Genomic DNA, 19412 nt, shown 5'->3' with positions numbered 1-19412 from the left:
TGTGCCCCCAAGTACTACCTCATTTCAACCAGTACATGAGGAATATCCAGCCTTACTTTAGGATCTAAATGCCACACCACAATTATCTATAGAAAGTGGCCGAATCTAGCTACTGAATAATGGTCCTTCTTAGGAAAAAATTTTAGACACGTACTTTATTTCTGTAGTTGCTGACAAGTGTTTTATTTTACAGAATAAAAGGCATCTTGCCTAGGGTAAAAGCAAAGGGCCCCTTCTTTGTAGGACTTTCCTTTCTGTTGTGGAAAGGATTTTCTTAGTTTCTCTGTGTCATGGTAATGTTGAATTCTCTGTTGGAAGGCCAGGGCTTTTGGTTTCCTTGATGTTCCTAGGCTCTGGGCTTTTGTTTAAGATTTGTATTTTAGGAGGGAACATTTCCATGGTTACACCCGTTCCTTTACCATCCTTGAAAAAAAAACGGTGACAAGTGGAGTGATCTGATTCCTGGATTACTACACAGATGTCTTTTGTATCTGCCTACATATGAAGCTCTTGGGCAACTTCCATTTCCGTGCATTCATTCCCTTGAACGCTTTTTTTAAATGAAGCGTGTTTTAAGATTAGGAATAAATGGCTTGGATTGGCAAATTAAACAAGGATGGCCTATGTTATGTTAATGGTCTAAACTCAATGTAAGATGAATTTAAAGGTAAGTATATGAAGGGAGAGATTGTTTCAGAGGCAAAACTAAAGAGCAGCGTCAGGCAGTATCACACACGTGTGAAGAATCAATGCCGCATTCAGAAAGACTTTGTGTTCAGAAGGAGTGTTCAGTTTTTTTAAATATAATGTTTCATGTCAAAATACTATAAGAAACCTCTGCACTTTTACTGACGTGGAGCAGTAAAACTCACTTTTCCTCAGGGCAGTCTGTATGCTTGTTGTTATTCCGCTCAAGCCTGGTCCAGCTGCACACAATCCAGCACTTTTCCGAGCATTGAAAGCGTTTGTTTGCACAGATGCGTTTGAATCTACACTCATGAGATAATTTCAAGTGAGATGAGGGAGCCAGAGAAAGACCTTCTCAGAATTAATGCAAAATCTAAATTGTGGAAAAGCAGTGCAGCTTTTTTTCATGTTAAAGTGGTGGTTAACTTATACTGTATTTCTCAATGAATAGATGAGAAATTTAATTTGAATATTAACTGTTGTGTGCAGACTGCTTGGCTGGTGGTTCATTATGAAGCATTTAGTGACTTTTACCATCTGGTGTCGCCCCCATCTTGCCTGACCCTTGGAGCCTATCTTTCCCTCCTGAGAGACTTCCTCTTATACTTTGGTGTCTACTCTCCTCCCGTGACCTATTTCAATTATAAATTATTACTAATATATAATTATTATTAATTTATAAATGCTTGTGGTTTAAACATAAACATAACACTAAAAGGGAAAACTCTATTGTCTTAACCTCTGGAGATATTTTATGAGTATATTAACATATATGTTATAATTTCTTTTTTTCTTACTAAATGGGGATCATGCTATATGAATTATTGTATAATTTTTTGTATACATCTTGAATTTACAGTGCTAGTATTTATAGATATTCTTCATTATTTGTAGTTGTTTTTGTAGATAGCGTATGTTTTGCTTCCTTGAATAAGTGTTTCAGTAGCTAAATTCCTGGAAGTGGGACTGTGAGAGGGCAAACAGGTATGAATATTTAAATTCAATAAACACCAACGAATTACCTTAAAAAGTACACCAATTTATACTCCCAATAAAACGTAAGAGAGTGATTTTTTTTTTTTTTACTACATTCTTACTAGCTCAGGACATTATCTTTTAAAAAAAAAAAATCTCTGCTAGTCTGATATGTACTGATGGGGTTCAGGACGTACTGCCCCACGGTGTGGCATCTTGGCATATTGAATATTTTAAGCTGAAGGAGTTTGAGAAAATGACAGACCTTTTGTCCTAACACCTTTTTAAAAAAATTTTTGTATTGAAGTGTAGTTGATTTACAATGTTGTGTTAATTTTTGCTGTACAGCAAAGTGACTCAGTTATACATACATATATGTTTTTTCATATTCTTTTCCATTATGGTTTCTCACAGGATATTGAGTATAGTTAATCACTGTGCTCTACAGTAGGACCTTGTTGTTTATCCGCTCTCTATATAATAGTTTCAATCTGCTAACCCCAAACTCCCAGTCCAGCCCTCTCCCCGCCCTCCCCCTTGGCAACCACGAGGCTGTTCTCTATGTCTGTGAGTCTGTTTCTGTTTCATAGCTACGTTCATTTGTGTCCTATTTTAGATTCCACATATAAGTGATATCAAATGGTATTTGTCTTTCTCTTTCCCAGCACCTTTATTGACTAATCTTTCCCCCATGATCCCCCATAATCTTTCCCCCATGGTTCACTTTTATCATAGACAACATGGCCTATATATCTGAGTCTGTATCTGGACCCTCTCTTCTGGTATAAAGAAGTGCGGTCGACTTTTGTATGAAAATTTTACACCTGTCCGCCTCATTAAGCTATCTTACTATTTCTAACACCGTGTCTGTTGAGTCTTTGTGATTTTCTTTTGAAATTATCATGTCATTCTGTAAGATCATCTTCAATCCTTTTCAATCTTCCTAATCCTTTGATTCAATTTATCTTTCTTATGAGCTATTAGGTCCTTCAAGTCAATGTTGTTTACTTTTTAATTTTTTTAAAAAAAATTTAAAACATACACACAAAATAAATAAATATAAAAACACCCAAAACCAAAAAGAATCCTCTTCTATGTTTTAACCCTAAGGCTAAAGTAGCTGAAAACTAAACTCAAAATTTGAAACTTAGGGCTGCTGAATTACTCTATCAGTCAAAGTCACCGTTCATGCAAGTAAAAGTTAGAACACAGAGTTAGAGAAAATCAAGACTCCGTGAACTTGAACGGGGATGCTTGAGACGGTTTAGAGAACTCCATGGAGAACTCATACAGCTGACTAACAATAACAACAAACATTTGATTAAAAGATGGGCGAAGGAACTAAACAGACGTTTTTGCAAAGAACAAGTTTCACTTCATCTGAATCAATCAGCGAAGGAAAACACGACTGCTTTTCCTAAAGACACGAGGGATAAAGCTATTGGCTAAAGGAGGGCATTGTTCAGCGTCTCACTTGCAGACTGTCTCCAGGTTAGATTACTGGCACATTAGGGACGATTACGGGTATATAACATGTTCTGATTTTTATGTGTTAACGTTCCAGCTGGTAGGTAATAATCCCTTGATGAAGTTGTTAAATTATGTCAGGTTCGAAGCTGGATGCAACTAAAACATGTTTGCTTCATGACTAACTTCTACGTCCATGGACATTATCCAGTGAGTGAGCGACAGGGCCCTTCTTTCGTGCTCCTGCTTCCTCTTTTCCAGTACATCTATCCTGTTATTTTGTTCTCGTATAGCCTACTTCTTTTAGGCTCAGGAAAGAATCTCTATGCAGGGCTGAACCCAACAAAGCGTGGCCCCAGCAGGGCTGGCACAAAATCAAGGGGAAGTTTGTAAAAGAGAGCTGCCTGGATTAACTGTTTAGTGCTTTCCTCACTGACCACACTTGGGTTGTACAGAGTGGGACGACCCTGCTGAACTATGTGCCTTGTCCACTCGCGGGCAATTTCCTTACTGTGTAAGCTGAATGCTGCACCTAACGTCGTGCTGTCTTTCCTTTAGAACCAAAAGACGAGGGACATATGCCCTTTAAATTTATCTGTATTCACATTTTCTAAAACTATCAGTCTACTTTTTAAATGAATGTAATAACGTTTATATACCTGGAAGGAATCTTCTGCCTCAGGAAGACATTGGCCAACATATTAATACTAAAAAAATGCCGACTGGAAATTAACTTTTTTAAAAAACATTCTGAAATTTCTGAAACATTTAGTGCTTCTTTTTTAAGAATTGCCTTCAGAACTTTAAGCATATTTTTACAAATATTGTCAATGGTGATAGATCTTCATCCACCAACATGGGATGTGATTATTGCGAATAGTCAAAAAGTCGTTCAGAGTGAACGCTGATGTATAATGCACGTGATTAAGCTAGGTAATGCCAACTTTTTATCTTTAAGAAAGAGATGTGTCTATAACATAAGTGACTAGATTTTGGTTTGTGGTGGATAAATTCACTTGTAATCTGCTCCGGCGGATTACTTTACATAAAAGCATTGTCATCATAAGGATTATTGAACAATGAATGTAATATGTTCTGCTGTTGTGTGTGTTTATAAATTTTTTGAAAATTTCTTTACCTCATTGACCCCTTTTGTAGATACTGTGTAGCAAATATAATATTTATGGTTATTATTTTATTATCAGCAGTAGGATTTACTTAGGAACATTGTCTTTTTCCCAGGAATGCTAATTCTAAATTAAATTATGTAAACTTCAAGCAACATGATACTGAACATTAGAATAGTGAGAGGCGAAGGATGTAAATATAAACAAATTTTAAAATTCTTATATTTTAGTCAAATTATAGAGAAATAATCATTTTAAAATAAAAGAAAAGAAAAATGGGACTTCCCTGGTGGCACAGTGGTTAAGAATCCACCTGCCAGTGCAGGGGACACAGGTTCAAACCCTGGTCGGGAAGATGCCACATGCTGCGGAGCAACTAAACCCGTGCGCCACAACTACTGAGCCTGCACTCTAGAGCCCATGAGCCACAACTACTGAGCCCATGTGCCACAACTATTGAAGCCTGCATGCCACAACTACTGAACCTGTGCTCTAGAGCTCACAAGCCACAACTACTGAGCCCATGTGCCACAACTATGGAAGCCTGTGTGCCACAACTACTGAACCTGTGCTCTAGAGCCCATGAGCCACAACGACTGAGCCCATGCACAACTACTGAGCCCGCGTGCCACAACTACTGAAGCCTGCGTGCCACAACTACTGAACCTGTGCGCCTACAGCCCATGCTCCGCAACAAGAGAAGCCACCACAATGAGAAGCCACGCACCGCAACAAAGAGTAGCCCCCACTTGCCGCAACTAGAGAAAGCCCGCATGCAGCAATGAAGACCCAACGCAGCCATAAATAAATAAATAAATAAATAAACAAATAAATAAAAGAAAAAAGAAAAAAAGAAAAATGCCCCAAATTACCTTTTTAATAAACTTTATTTTTTTAAATCTGTTTAATGCTTTTATGGTATATGGTATTTGTCATATCTTTTTTTATAACAATAAGATAGATATCACTAAACCCATTTAAAGAGGAGAGTTTCATAGAGGTAAATCACCTTGCTCAAGATCATACAGCAATAAGTGTTAAAATTGGGGAAAGAACGTAGGTTCTCTGACTCGAAACCCTATGTTTCAAAGGGTAGTTTACATGGGAACACCTTGCAGGGGGAAAATGGAGTGTTAAGTGAAGGGCATTAGATAGTCCTGCCTGTGTCCTTAACTAGCTGTGTGATTTAAGGTCAGTTTATTTCACCTCTTTGGGACTTAGTGTAGTCATTTGTCAAATGAGGGTGTTTCTTTTCCCCCCTGAATTATCGGCTAACTTCAGAGACTCTGTAAGGGCATACCGTCAATGTTATTTAAAAGGGCAGAGTGGGGAGAGGGTTACAAATATTACAAAGTCAGTCAGCTTTACGAAGTCAACTTCATATGATAACCACTAAGGATTAACACAAGTTCCATTGAATAGCAATGAATGTTTAAAAACACATGAACCACTATAGAATCACAAAAGCTGATAAAAAATTTTGTGGTTGTTTTATTAACTTAGTCAAATTCAACAAACTCCCTGTGGGTGTTTGCTTATTACGAGACTAGCTCAGAGAATATACAGAGGTGACAATATCTTTAATTTAAGGGGAGAACACAGATGCATCTGAGGAGGGAAACAGAGTTGCTGTAACTGTACCCCAGCCCCCATTTCTAGGATTCACATCTGTATAGTTTGAGGCCTCAGTTTACCTTTTAACACCCTCATTGCTCTAGCTGCAAATATAACATGATTATGCTGAGCTTACAGTTTCCTGGGGCCACCATAACAGAGTGCCACAATTGGGTGACTTAGAACAACAGGAACTTATTGTCTCACAGTTCTGGAGGCTGGAAGTCCAAAACCAAGGTGTCTGCAGGGCCGTGTTTCCTCTGAAAGCTGTAGGGGAAGAGTACTTTCTTGACTCTTCCAGCTTCCTGTAGTCCTACGTGTTCTTTGGCTTGTGGTAGTTTATCTCCAATCTTCACATGGAGTTCTCCTTGAGTCTCTTAACATAGTCTTCCTTCTGTGCATGTCTATCTGTGTTTCCAAATTTCCCCTTTTCCTAAGGACACACGTCCTTTTGGATTAGGGCCCACCCAAATCCTCATTTTAACTTGACTACCTCTGTAAATACCCTATTTTCAAATAAAGTCACATCCTGAGCTACTAAGAGTTCAGACTTCAGCATATCTTTTTTTGGAGGACATGAGGCAACCCATAACACTAAGAATACTCTGAGAATAGTGTTCTACTAGACGAATATTTCAATTATAAAACTTGGAGTTGTTTAATTTATTTTTTGTTGTTTTTAATATCCTTAGAACTGATGGACGGTTCTTTATTATTATTCCCCTGATACAGACCTGTTCTTAAAAGTGACTATAGCTACTTGGGGGCACATACAGCCCCCGTTACTGTGTGGATCATTCATCTCTCTTCCTTTTTGTATTTTATCTCATATTCATTTGTTTGTTTATTTATTTTAAAATAGTTATTAGCTACCTATTATGTGCCAGACATTGCGCTGGGCATTGGATTCTATTAGCTTTATTTCCATCTGACTTTGGGGAAAATTTCTGATAGAAGGTGTACTAACCCTGGAACATTAGAACACTATTCAATAATTTTTGTTACTCAGCTTGCTAAATTCTATTCTTAATATAATGAAACATTTTTATTATGGCTTTCTGAGCTTTCTGACCTAGAAGTATGGAGGGATGCCTTTAGATGTGTCCCTTCCAATGCAGAGACCATATTTTTCACCCATGATTTTTGTTCAACGCTTATCATTTGGGCACTTTCTTCAACTCCTCAAAAAGTCAAAGAAAGAAAATTTACAGAAAAACTGTAGAAATTTACAGAAAAACATGCAGAAGATGATCTGTGAGTCCATATGTAAAACTCATACAGGAATGTGAAATAGTTTATATTTGACACTGAGATTGAGAGACAAACAAACAAAATGGATCTAATAACAATTCTTAGCCCTTAAGGAATGGAGTAGGCATTCCAGAACTTCTGCTCAAAAAGATTTCAAACAGTGTTTCAGCTCCCAGACCACAGCCTGGTGCTCAAGCTCCAGCTTAGTTTTCTTTCTGCAAGTGACCAAGGGGCCGTTAGTTTTGAGGGGTAGCAAGGAATTGCAACACCAAGAAATGAAATAAAGTGAGTCAACAGGAAGCTGTGATGTGTGGGAAAGTCTTCCTTGTTCTTCAGTTAACCTTGATTTCTATTTATAAAATCCAGGGGAAGAGTTTCAAATGTGGAATTTCTTTTGAAAAGTTGGGAATATATTTGTTAAGATGTGAGCGATGATTTCCACTGTAGGACACTTGGGGGTGGCCTCTGATGCCTGCACACACGTGCAATCCCTCTGGTCATGCTGGCAGCACCTCCCCTACTCCCAGCCATCTGCCTCTCTCCCTCTACTGCCCAGGAAAGGACAGGACTTCATGGCTGTCACAGCCAAGCCAGCTGTGACAGCAAGCCACTTGCTTGCCCCCCCATCTTTCCCTCCCTTTTTTTAAAAAATTAATTAATTTATTTTTTTGGCTGCGTTGTGTCTTTGTTGCTGCCGTGGGCTTTCTCTAGTTGCGGCGAGCGGGGGCTACTCTTCGTTGTGGTGCACGGGCTTCTCATTGTGGTGGCTTCTCTTGTTGAGGAGCGCAGGCTCTAGGCACTCAGGCTTCAGTAGTTGTGGCACGCGGGCTCAGTAGTTGTGGCGCGCGGGCTTAGTTGCTCCGCGGCATGTGGGATCTTCCCGGACCAGGGATCAAACCTGCATCCTCTGCATTGGCAGGCAGCTTCTTAACCACCTCGCCACCAGGGAAGTCCTCCCTGTTTTTATGAAATAATATTGTGGAGAAATTGAAAGAGTACAGAAAAGTAAGGGATTAATTTGATAACTTTGCCCCCCTCTGCCTCCTTACAGGCCGGTGTGCTGCAGGAGAGGGGTGATTCAGGCCACACGGAGAACAGGGCTGACTGTTCTAGTTTATGGAACTGTGCCACATTCAGTCTGACTAGCCTTATCCGTTTTCTTCTACTTCAGGATGACCTTGCACTTTCTTGGAACAGCTGCCACGATTCCAGTGGACAACTAACCCTGCCTGTTTGTTAGTCTCCAATTACATCGGTAGACACACTGCTTACTTCTGCTGTAGTTCCTGGGAAAGATCTCAGTTGCCCGCACTTGGGTATGCTTTCCTGTGTTTGGGTTTATTAGTTTTGTGATTTTTTTTTTTTAAATACTTATTTTATTATTTATTTATTTATTTTTGGCAGTGGCGGGTCTTAGTTGCTGCACTTGGAATCTTTCGTTGAGGTGCGCAGGCTTCTCTCTAGTTGTGGTGTGCGGGTTTTCTCTCTCTAGTGGCGCACAGGTTCCAGAGCGCGTGGGCTCTGTAGTTTGCCACACGCGGGCTCTTTAGTTGAGCTGTGATAGCTCACTAGTTGTGGAGCGCGGGCTTAGTTGCCCCGTGGCATGTGGGATCTTAGTTCCCTGACCAGGGATCGAACCTGCATCCCCTGCATCGTAAGGCGGATTCTTTACCACTGGACCACAGGGAAGTCCCTGTGATCTTTTTTTTAAGGAGAAGTTGTGAAGTAAACTATTTAGATACCCAAAGACGGTACAAGTCATGCTTAGCCAAGAGTTCTTTGGAATTAACATATGTCTTAATATGTCTTAATAATGTGTCACACAGATGACCTCAGCTCTTCCCTTCTCTTCTTGTGGAAGCTTAACACTGAAACCCTGGGGAAATAGTACACCTGTCAGGGCTTGACATTTGTATTGAAATAGTTTCCAACAGTGTTCTCCCAGTCTGTTCTTATAAAGTTATGGAACCAAAAGAAAATAGGATTGGGCTTCCCTGGTGGCGCAGTGGTTGAGAGTCCGCCTGCCGTTGCAGGGGACGCGGGTTCGTGCCCCGGTCCGGGAAGATCCCACATGCCGCGGAGCGGCTGGGCCCGTGAGCCATGGCCGCTGAGCCTGCGCGTCCGGAGCCTGTGCTCCGCAACGGGAGAGGCCACGGCGGTGAGAGGCCCGCGTACCGCAAAAAAGAAAGAAAGAAAGAAAGAAAATAGGATTAACGCAAAACATCAACAACTAAGCAAAGGGAACAGTCCTCCACTGACGTGTAGAAGCCCGGTCCCGCCTTTGGAGCTGAACCCCTCTACCCGAGGGGTGGGGGGTCGCCTGAATGACCCAGAGAAACGGGCCTCACTTTCTTGGTTCATTTACAGCCCCGCCACCACCTCCCTTCCCTCCTGGCCACACCCCAACCTGAACTATCTCAGAATGGCTAGAGGCTCTGCTGTCCAGGATCGAAGCCTAAACGTCCCTCCTGACGCTGAAGCCATGGGCAGTCTGAACAGAACAAATTTGCAGTTTAACTTTTCCCACCTGAGCTTTCAAATGCCAAGTCTGTGTCACTTTTATGTTAATGGTCTCTCTTTCATCTGTCTGATGTGGCCTGGTCGGTATTAATAGGTTACATTTGTTCAGAGGTAAGTTTTATCCATTAAAAGAACAACTAGAGAATGTTCTTTTGTTTGAGATAATGAGGGCTCCTTGGAGATTACTTTACTAGTCAATTTTACATGAATGTTCTTTGAAGAGGGCCTCATTCTCTGCCACAGCTTTTCCCCTCAATTAACTCAAAAATGTCCCAAACTGAACTCGTCATCTTTGCTTCCTGAAGGCAGACCCCCCTTGACCCCCATTTCCAGGAGCGCCTCCCTCTGTTGGGTGACAGGCTCAAAGAGCTTTGACTCTTGTAACATTCTGCGTTCACCAAGAAGTATCCGTTGTTTTTGCTTTTCAAACTTCCTCTTGGACTTTTCCAATCCTGTCCATTTTTATGGCTACCACCCTGTTCAGCTCTTCATCCTTTCACACATGTATTTATTGTTATTTAACGTCCTAAGTATGTCCACGGACTTAACGGTCAGCAAACACGAACTGTCCACAGTGTGCTAAGACTTCCTCCTCCAAATCCATCGTACGGACCTTTCCAGACTACCTTTCCTCACGTGAGCTTTTATTATTCTGCCAGAGACTGTCATTGTCCCCAGCGTTCACTCTTCCCTTCACATGTAGAAACACAACCTTTAGCTGGGCACCTGGTCAGCCGGTCACCCAGGTAAAGGCGATTTTACCTCTCTTTCTGCATTTTCTCACTTCTCTGATTAAGTTATTCTTTGACTAAAGTTTTTCTACAGACAAAAGGCAGGCAGGGGACATGGCGGGGTTCTGTTCTGGGAAGGTCTCGTAGGGGGTTGCTCGTCACAGTGCCACAGCTGTGTATTTTGGGGTGGTACACTCTGATCCCCTTCATCTCACATTCAGGTCCCCACAAAGAAAGGATGCGATGGCTTCAGATAGTTACTCTCCTTCCTACTGGGCAGAGACCTCGCCCCAGTCCACCTCCTAAGACGGAGGTCATCCTGTAAGTTAGCTGCTCGTGGGCCCAGCACCTCCCCTGTGAGCCAGAGTGGTGGGAAGGCATGGCTGCTTCCTCAGAAGGCCTGTGGGCATGCGATGCTCCTCTCTGAGGCCACAGAGGCAGCGTTGACACCTGGAAGGTTAGGTGATCGTTCCAAGGAGCGTCCTTTCAAAGCCCCTGCGGTCCAGGTCTCTGGAGCACATCACCTCCCCAGTTTTGAGAAGACTTGCCTACTTGGATACCAAATGACCTAGTACCATTAATTTTTCACAAACCTACAGTACTTCCTTTGTCATAGAGCACATGCCTGCCTATGTGTGGGTCAGTTTGGGGGCTCTGCTCTTTTCAGTTGGTTTGGATCTATTCTGGTTTCAGTGTTAGTCTTAATTCCTGTAGATTTATATTGTCTTTGTGTCTATAGAGTAGTTTCTTTTATCTTGTTGTTCTACTTAAAGGATGTCTTGGACTTTCTTGGCCTTTTGCCTCTCATACAAATTTTAGAATCAGATTGTCAGTTTGCATTTTTAAGTCCCTGCTGGGATTTTGATTTATTTCGTGTTAATTTTAAACTAGATTTTATTTATTTTCAGAATGGTCTTTTTCTCTGTTTCTGATTTTTTAAATTATAATTATATTAGTATGATGTTTTACGGTGATGACGCAGGATTGGTAACTATCAGAAAGCCGGGACAGTATTTTGTATAATCTTTTAAGTGTTAAACGTGTCCTACAAGAAGAAAGTCCTTTCAGATAACGTTTGTAGCTGGTCATTACAATAGATTTGTTAGGCTAACCATCCAATCAAGATTGGTGGGTCAATCTGACATTTTACGGGAATCTCCAAACCCTGGGAGGGAGGGATGGAGCTCCCAATTATTTCCACTGAAACAATGATAGCAGGATTCTCAAACTCCCAGAGGCCTGTAGACATGTTCTCAATGAGCCCAGGTTCCTCAAAAATACTTTTAAATGTCTTATTTTAGATGATAATCTAAACAAATTGAGATGTATATATTCTGGATCTTTTAGGTGACCTTTATTTTCATAACCAAGTCATGTAATTTCTATGCCCAAAATTATAACAAGGAAATCCAGAAATCCATATGTAAAGGTTTTGATGTTTCCTTATCAAGAGTCACAGATTCACCAAAATCCTGTGAACCTCACTCCACCTGGCTGACCTGAGATAACTACTGGATGGGGGCTTCAAGTCTCCCAGTGTTTTCTGTCTCAGTGAGCTGCAGAATCACCTACCAGACTTTAATAGTGGTTGACATTATCATTATTTTAAATACGAGGGTAGATTACCGCAATATAAGAGTAAAATATGGCTTCCAGTCTCACAAATGTACAAGTGTGACAAATATTTTAATTTCTTCATAATAAATGTGTTTCCTGAGACCACCACAACCGTCTACCAGAGCAGGCGTGAAGCTACCCACACACTGCACTCGGCCACCAAACTGTCTTCCAAAGTGGCTGTACACTTTTGCATTCTCACCTGCAATAAATGAGAATTCCTGTTGTTCCACACGCTTGCTAGGGTGTTTAGGACTTCGGCCATTCTAATAGAAGTGTACCTGTATCTCATTGTTATTTTAATTTGCATTTCTCTGATGGCATATGATATAGTGCATCTTTTCATGTGCCTATTTGCCATCTGTATGTCTTCTTTGGTGAGGTGTCAAGATCTTTGGCCCATTTTTTAATCAGCTTTTTGTTTCCTTGTTGTTGAATTTTAAGAGCTCTTTGTATATTTTGGATAACGTTCCTTTATTAGATATGTGTTTGGCAAATATTTCCTCCCAGTCTGTGGTTTTGTCTTCTCATCCTCTTGACAGTGTCTCCTGCAGAGCAGAAGTTTTTAATTTTAATGAAGTCCAACTTATCAATTTTTTCTTTCATGGTTCATGCCTTTGGTGTTGAATGGAAAAAGTCATCACCATACCAAAGGTCACCTAGATTTTCTCCTATATTATCTTTTAGGAGTTTTGTTATTTTGTGTTTTACATGTTGGTCCATGATCTGTTTTGAATTAATTTTTGTGAAGGGTGTGTGGTCTGTCTAGATTCATTTCTTTGCATGTGAGTGTTCAGTTGTTCAAGCACCGTTTGTTAAAAAAGCTATCTTTGTTCCATTGTGTTACCTTTGCTCCTTTGTCAAAGACCAGTTGACTGTATTTATGTGGTGTATTTCTGGGTTCTCTATTCTGTTCCATTGATCTGATCTATTTGTCTAGTCTTTAACCAATATCACACTACCTTGGTTACTGTAGCTTTATAGTAAGTCTTGAAGTCAGGTAATATCAGGCCTCTGACTTTGTTCTTCTTCAGTGTTGTGTTGGCTAGTCTAGGTCTTTTGCCTGTCACATAAACTTTAGAATCGGTTTTCTAGGATTTTGACTGGGATTGTATTGAATTTGTATATTCTATTATATTATATTGGGAAGAACTGACATCTTGACAGTATTGAATCTTGCTGCTCATGAACATGGAATAGCTCTCCATTTATTTAGTTCTTTGATTTCATTCATCAGAGTTTGGTAGTTTTCTTCATGTAGATCTTGTACGCTTTTTTCTTTTTTTTTGGCTGCGTTGGGTCTTCATTGCTGTGTGTGGACTTTCTCTAGTTGCATCGAGCAGGGGCTACTCTTCGTTGCGGTGTGTGGGCTTCTCATTGCGGTGGCTTCTCTTGTTGCGGAGCACGGGCTCTAGGCGCGTGGGCTTCAATAGCTGTGGCGCGCAGGCTCAGCAGTTGTGGCTCGCAGGCTCTAGAGCACAGGCTCAGTAGTCATGGCGCACGGGATTTGTTGCTCTGTGGCATGTGGGATCTTCCTGGACCAGGGCTCGAACCCATGTCCCCTGCATTGGCAGGCGGATTCTTAACCACTGTGCCACCAGGGAAGTCCCACGTATTTTGTTAAATTTATAACTAAGTATTTCATTTTGGGGGTGCTAATGTAAATGGTATTGTGCTCTTAATTTCAGACTCCACTTGTTCATTGCTAATATAAAGGAAAGCAATTGACTTTTGTATATTAACACAATATATCCTGCAGCCTTACTATAATCAATTAGCTCCAGGAGGTTTTTTGTCAATTCTTTTAGATTTTCTACATAGTCATCATATCACCTGTCAACAAAGACAGGTTTATGTCTTCCTTCCCAATCTGTAAACTTTTTATTTCCTTTTCTTGTCTTAGTGCATTAGGAAAGACTTCCACTCTTTGAAAAGGGGTGGTGAGAGGGGATGTCCTTGCCTTGTAACTTATATAAGTGGGAAAGCTTCACGTTAAACATTAAGTATGTCAGTTTTTTGGTAATCTTTATCAAGTTGACAAAGCTTCTCTCTATTCCTAGTTTACTGAGAGTTTCTATCATGGGTGGCTGTTGGATTTTATCAAATGCTTTTTGTGCATCTGTTGACATAATCATGTAACTTATTTTTTAGTTAGTTGATGTGATCGATTATATTTATTGATTTTCTAATGTTGAACTAGCCTTGCATGCCTGGAACAAATCCCACTTGGTCATGGTGTATAATTCATTTTATACATTGCTAATATTTTGTTGAGAATTTTTTGTATCTATGTTCATGAGAGATATTGGTCTGTAGATTTCCTTACTTCCCATGTCTTTGTCTGATTTTGGTATAATACTTGCCTCATAGAATGAGTTAGGAAGTATTCTCTCCACTTCTGTCTTCTGAAAGAGGCTGTAGAGAATTGATATCATTTCTTCTTTCAATGTTTGGTAGAATTCACAAGTGAACCCATCTGGGTCTGGTGCTTTCTGTTTTGAAAGGTTAGTAATTATTGACTCAAGATGTTTAATAGATACGGGCCTGTTTAGATAGTCTATTTCTTCTTGTGTGAGTTTCGGCAGATTGTATCTTTTAAGGAATTGGTCCATTTCACCTAGGTTTATCAAATTTGTGGGCACAGAGTTTTTCATACTGGAATATGCAAATGATATCCCTCTTTCATTTCTGGTATCAGTAATTTGTATTCTCTCTCTTTTTTCTTAGTTAGCCTGGCTAGAGGTTTGTCAATTTTATTGATCTTTTTAAAGAACCGCCTTTTGGTTTCGTTGATTTTCTGTGCTGATTTCCTATTTTAAATTTCATTGATTTCTGCTCTAATTCATGTTCTTTTCTTCTGCTTACTGTGGATTTTATTTGCTCTTCTTTTTCTAGTTTCCTAAGGTGAAAGTTATATTGCTGATTTTAGACCTTTCTTCTTTTTTTTTAATTTTATTTTTTATTTTTTGGCTGCGTTGGGTCTTAGTTGTGGCATGCAGGATCTTCATTGAGGCATGCAGGATCTTTTGTTGCAGTGCACGGGCTTCTCTCTAGTTGTGGTGTGCAGATTTTTTTTTTCTCTTTCTAGTTGTGGCCCTCGGGGTCCAGGGCACGTGGGCTCTCTCATTGAGGTGCCCGGGTGTCTCATTGCGGTTCTCTTGTTGCAGAGCACAGGCTCTAGGCACGCGGGCTTCAGTAGTTGTGGTGCATAGGCTTAATTGCTCACGGCATATGGGATCTTCCTGGACCAGGGCTCAAACCCGTGTCCCCTGCATTGGCAGGTGGATTCTTTTTTTTTTTTTTGCGATATGCAGGCCTCTCACTGTTGTGGCCTCTCCCGTTGCGGAGCACAGGCTCAGGACGCGCAGGCTCAGCGGCCATGGCTCACGGGCCCAGCCGCTCCGCGGCATGTGGGATCTTCCCGGACCGGGGCATGAACCCGCATCCCCTGCATCGGCAGGCGGACTCTCAACCACTGCGCCACCAGGGAAGTCCTGGCACGTACTCTTTAAGAACTGTTATGTCTTCCTGGAGAATCAGCCCCTTTATCCAAATGTAATGCCCTTCGTTATCCCTGAAACTTTTCTTACTTTGAAGTCTGTTTTGCCTGAAATTGATGTAGCTGTTCCTGCTTTCTTTTGATTAGGTTAGCATGGTATACTTTTCTCCATCCATTTACTTTTAATCTGTATGTGACTTTATATTTAAAGTGGATTTCTTGTAGACAACATACAGTTTGATCCACCTTGATAATCTCTGTCTGTTAATTGGTACATTTAGACCATTGACATGGGCCTGTGATTTTGATGAAGCCCTGGCAGGTCTCAATAGCAAACAGATCTGCTTGGATATATTTTAATGGTAGTTGAGATAAGGCAAATGATGTACTTAGTACAGTGCCGAGGACATCATGAGTGTTCAATAGACCTTAGGCATCATAGTTAGGCTTATGACTTTTAGCCATCAACTTTAAAATTCACCCCTTGTATCTCTTCGTGCTGCCTCAGTGTGACTGAGACACTGCTGTTTATTACCCCGTCTTGTTCATTCACAGCTTGTCACTTCCAACATTCTGTTTCGAGTCACATCGGAGTAAGAATTCATTGAGCTGACAACCTATCACAGGGCATCTTTGCACATAAAGTGAACCAATTTATAGTCATTGCTGACAGCTGTTTTTTGAAGGAACGGCCATTTTCCTTAGCTGATTGCAAAGAACAGTGATTAATTCAGCTCATCAGCCTGCAGCAGCACATGCTAAAAAGGGTCTCATTGTGTGAAGCCTGCTGGTATCTTAAACCTGCATTTCTGAGTTTGTCAGAATTTCCTGAGCCTAGCCTGGAGTTCCGGAGGTCACTTCATCCACCTTCCTGTCTCCAGAGACCCCTAAATGAAAATAGAGCCTGCTTTTCCTCGGCAGTGGGCCCTGAGGAGAGGTGAATTTAGCAGCATCTGTGTTTCAGGATCCTGTGGACATTAGACAGGCCGCCCTCCTAGCCAGGTGACTTGTCAGGACCTGAAAGGGACAGAGTCTGATGCTACAATTACTGGAAATATTTAAGGAGCAGAGGCAGGACTGGCTCCCCTTCCCCCTCCCTGGTCTAGAGCGAGAGGAGGTGTGTGGTGAGATGAAGCGGACTTTTGTTTGTATGATACCCGAAGGAGGCATCCGTGCAGCTTACAACCATCCGAGCTCTTCTTCCCAATGTCTTTCTGCGATGGAAGGACTTGAGCGCCATGTTCGACATGACCTCCAGGACCTTGCTGTGGACCCCCGGGTGGAGCCAGGACCCTCCAGGAGAGCTGAGGGGTAGAAGAGACCCAGGAGAGTGTAGCGTAAGGACGGGGAGAGAGTGACAGCAGAGGGGGAGGAATCTCCAAACAGCAGTCTCGTGAAGTGGGCTTCAGCTAGACGGGCCGGGACTCCACGGTCAGCCGACCCTGAGTCCTTTTCTTTCTAGTGACAGCAGCCCAGCTCGGTGGACCAGACATTGGCCAGCGGCTGCCAGGACTTTCCTCTTCCCTCTACAGGGTGAACTGGGACGGGAGCATCTGCACCAATCCATAGAGTGGGGACCACCTTGCCAGCCGTGGGCTCAGGCGCCAGGCCCCAGCCATGAAAGTTCTTGCCTCCAAGCACCTGTCATCCAGGTGGGGAGGGAAAGTGGAGACGGATGACTGATCTTCTCCTCTGGGCCAGACGGGAATCCAGGAAGCGACTTCCTTCCTGTCCTCCACCGCCCGGCTCCTTCTTCTAGTCCGAGTTGTGCTTACTCTTTTTGTCACCCTCTTATGTGTGTCTTAAGCACATATATCTCCATTTTTTCCTCTTTAAATTTTTTATGTTAACACAAATGTTGCCACCTCCTTCCCCCAGTTCTCTGCCCAGCCAGTCAATGGTTTTGAATCCCTGATGCGTCCATTTCTGCTCGCTAGTTATTCTTCATGGAAACGGTATGAACAGATCAGTAAAAGTCACAGCAGCGTTTTGTTCAATTCATCATAACAAGTTACACTGGCCATGTTTCATAGCTTAGTGATAGAACATTTTGGTTGTGGAGTTTCTCCGGAGCTCTCCCATACCTTTTTTCATATATTTAAAATTCCTAATCAACTATACCTCAATAAAATTAAAAAAAAATAAAAAATGTAAGATTCCTTGACTTCTGTGAAGGAGGCGTATTTAGGACCCCCATTTTGCAGACACGGAAGCGACGGCTCAGGGCATCGCCAGCACGTTCGTCGCGAGGCTGGGCTGGGAGCTGGGGCTTCGGACTCCTTGTCTCCTGCCCACGTGTATTCAGCGCGCTCGGAAGGACGGAAGAGGCTGCTGCCTTGGGGAGCCGTGTTCAACTCACGTGCGTATTCCAGACACAGCTGTCGCTTCTGCAAAAATGGTCGAGAGGTTGACTCTTGAGCTGCCGGCCACCCACCGTGGTGGGAGGATGCGATTTGAGCCGGGCTGCTCGCCTTCGGGAAGCCACGTCTACATCCGCATCACCGCGGGGCGAGGCAGGAGGTAGGGTTTCCAGGACGGTTGGCAAGAATCGTGCCTTGTATCTCCCAGAGAACGCATACTGCTGTAAAGGAAGAACTAGTTGGTTTTTCTCCAGCTGCTGAGCTGTGAAGAAGCGAGAAGCTCTGTCTCCAGGGCAGGACAGTCCTCGGAGAGAACAGGGGGGCCCTGCCTCAGCACAGATGAGAAAACTGGGCGAGTGCACCTGCCCTGCGTCACGGGCTGCTCTTCCGCTGGTCCTTCTGGGGCCTCGCTGCCTAGAGAGGCCGCAGGCTGCAAGCCAGAGATGGCATCTCACCACGTTCTGCCATACACAGAGCAAAGCGTCATCTTCCTGCGGCCGTTCCGTGTAACGGGAGTGTGCTGGGAAGCAGCAGTCTCACAACTTCCCCTTGGTTCCTAACAACATTAAAAAGAAAAACGCTGGTGTGTCTGGAAGCAATTTCGGAGGCCTCTGGATGCGGCAGGTGTCCGTGATTGGCTGTCAGGTTGTCATTTACAAGACAGTTCACTGAGTAAGTGATTCCAAGGGGCTCAGGAACCAGATCCAGGACGGCACATGAGGCCCCATCCTGCAGTTGGAGCTGAACCTTGAGTCATTTGCTTGATGGATTTCTTTTCTTTCCCTAGAAACAGGAAATAGAGTCTCAGCTTTCTCCCTAAGCCTCAGGCAACAGGGCTCGTGCAGGAAGTCCCCTTCTCTCCTCATCCGGCAAACAAAGGTGCACCCACGTCCCCGAGCTCTGCAGACGCAGCTCTGCTTTCCGCCGCCGGGTCCCTGGATCCCTGTCCCCTCCTCTGGGCTGGTCCCAGCATAAATCTCCACATCTCGGGGTCACTCCCCCTCTGCACACAGGCTGCTTTGCAAGTGGGAGAAAGGGTCCACAGAACTGGATATAAATTTCCGTGCGAACAGATGGGTGGTGTGTTTGCACACAAACCTGTACGTATCACAAACCAACCCAGAGAGACGGGGACCTAGGCGATGCATAAAACATCTTGCCAGCAACGCTGTCAGCTTCATAAAGCTTCAGTTCGCTACCCTGACAGCCTGAAATGTCTCCCTTATTCCTGGAGGGAGCACAGGGTCCCAGGTGAGGTCACAGCGCAGCTGCATCAGCCCCTTCCATAGGGTGGACGGATGGCACCCTGAAATGCTTTCCTGAGCCACCTGTCCTGCCCAGGACCCCTCTGAGCACTGAAGCAGTCAACCAGTAAGAGATTCACAGCGCAGGGCAGGGTAGACACCTCGGGCGCCCGTGGCAGCCCAGCCCTTGCACTTGCAGGGGAGGCCCAAGGCCGGGGAAAAGCCACCAGTTATCTCTGGAAATGGCCAGCCTGTTTTTCAGTTCTCCCTTTGAGTGCTTGCTAGAACAGCATCTTAGAAGTGTGTTAAGGCCGCTGCCA

General features: G+C 42.9%; 1 long non-coding RNA gene across 8 annotated transcripts in view; it reads left to right on the top strand.

Moving 5' to 3' along the window:
- LOC137231505 (uncharacterized) overlaps nucleotides 1-19412 on the top strand; it is a 79064-nt gene that overhangs the window by 33829 nt on the left and 25823 nt on the right. For 3 of the 8 annotated variants that reach the window (XR_010946606.1, XR_010946607.1, XR_010946610.1), the window contains one exon: nucleotides 17021-17637. The exons of 2 other annotated variants lie outside the window; for them this stretch is intronic. This is a non-coding gene — a long non-coding RNA (uncharacterized lncRNA). Of the gene's footprint in view, nucleotides 1-4371; nucleotides 5160-16950; nucleotides 17638-19412 lie in introns of those variants that run through there. 3 more of the 8 variants (XR_010946616.1, XR_010946615.1, XR_010946614.1) reach the window with 2 other exon arrangements.

Source organism: Pseudorca crassidens, chromosome 10 (genome assembly GCF_039906515.1).
Source record: "Pseudorca crassidens isolate mPseCra1 chromosome 10, mPseCra1.hap1, whole genome shotgun sequence".
NCBI classification, from domain to species: Eukaryota; Metazoa; Chordata; class Mammalia; order Artiodactyla; family Delphinidae; genus Pseudorca; species Pseudorca crassidens.
This window is presented reverse-complemented; position numbering and strand designations above follow the sequence as displayed.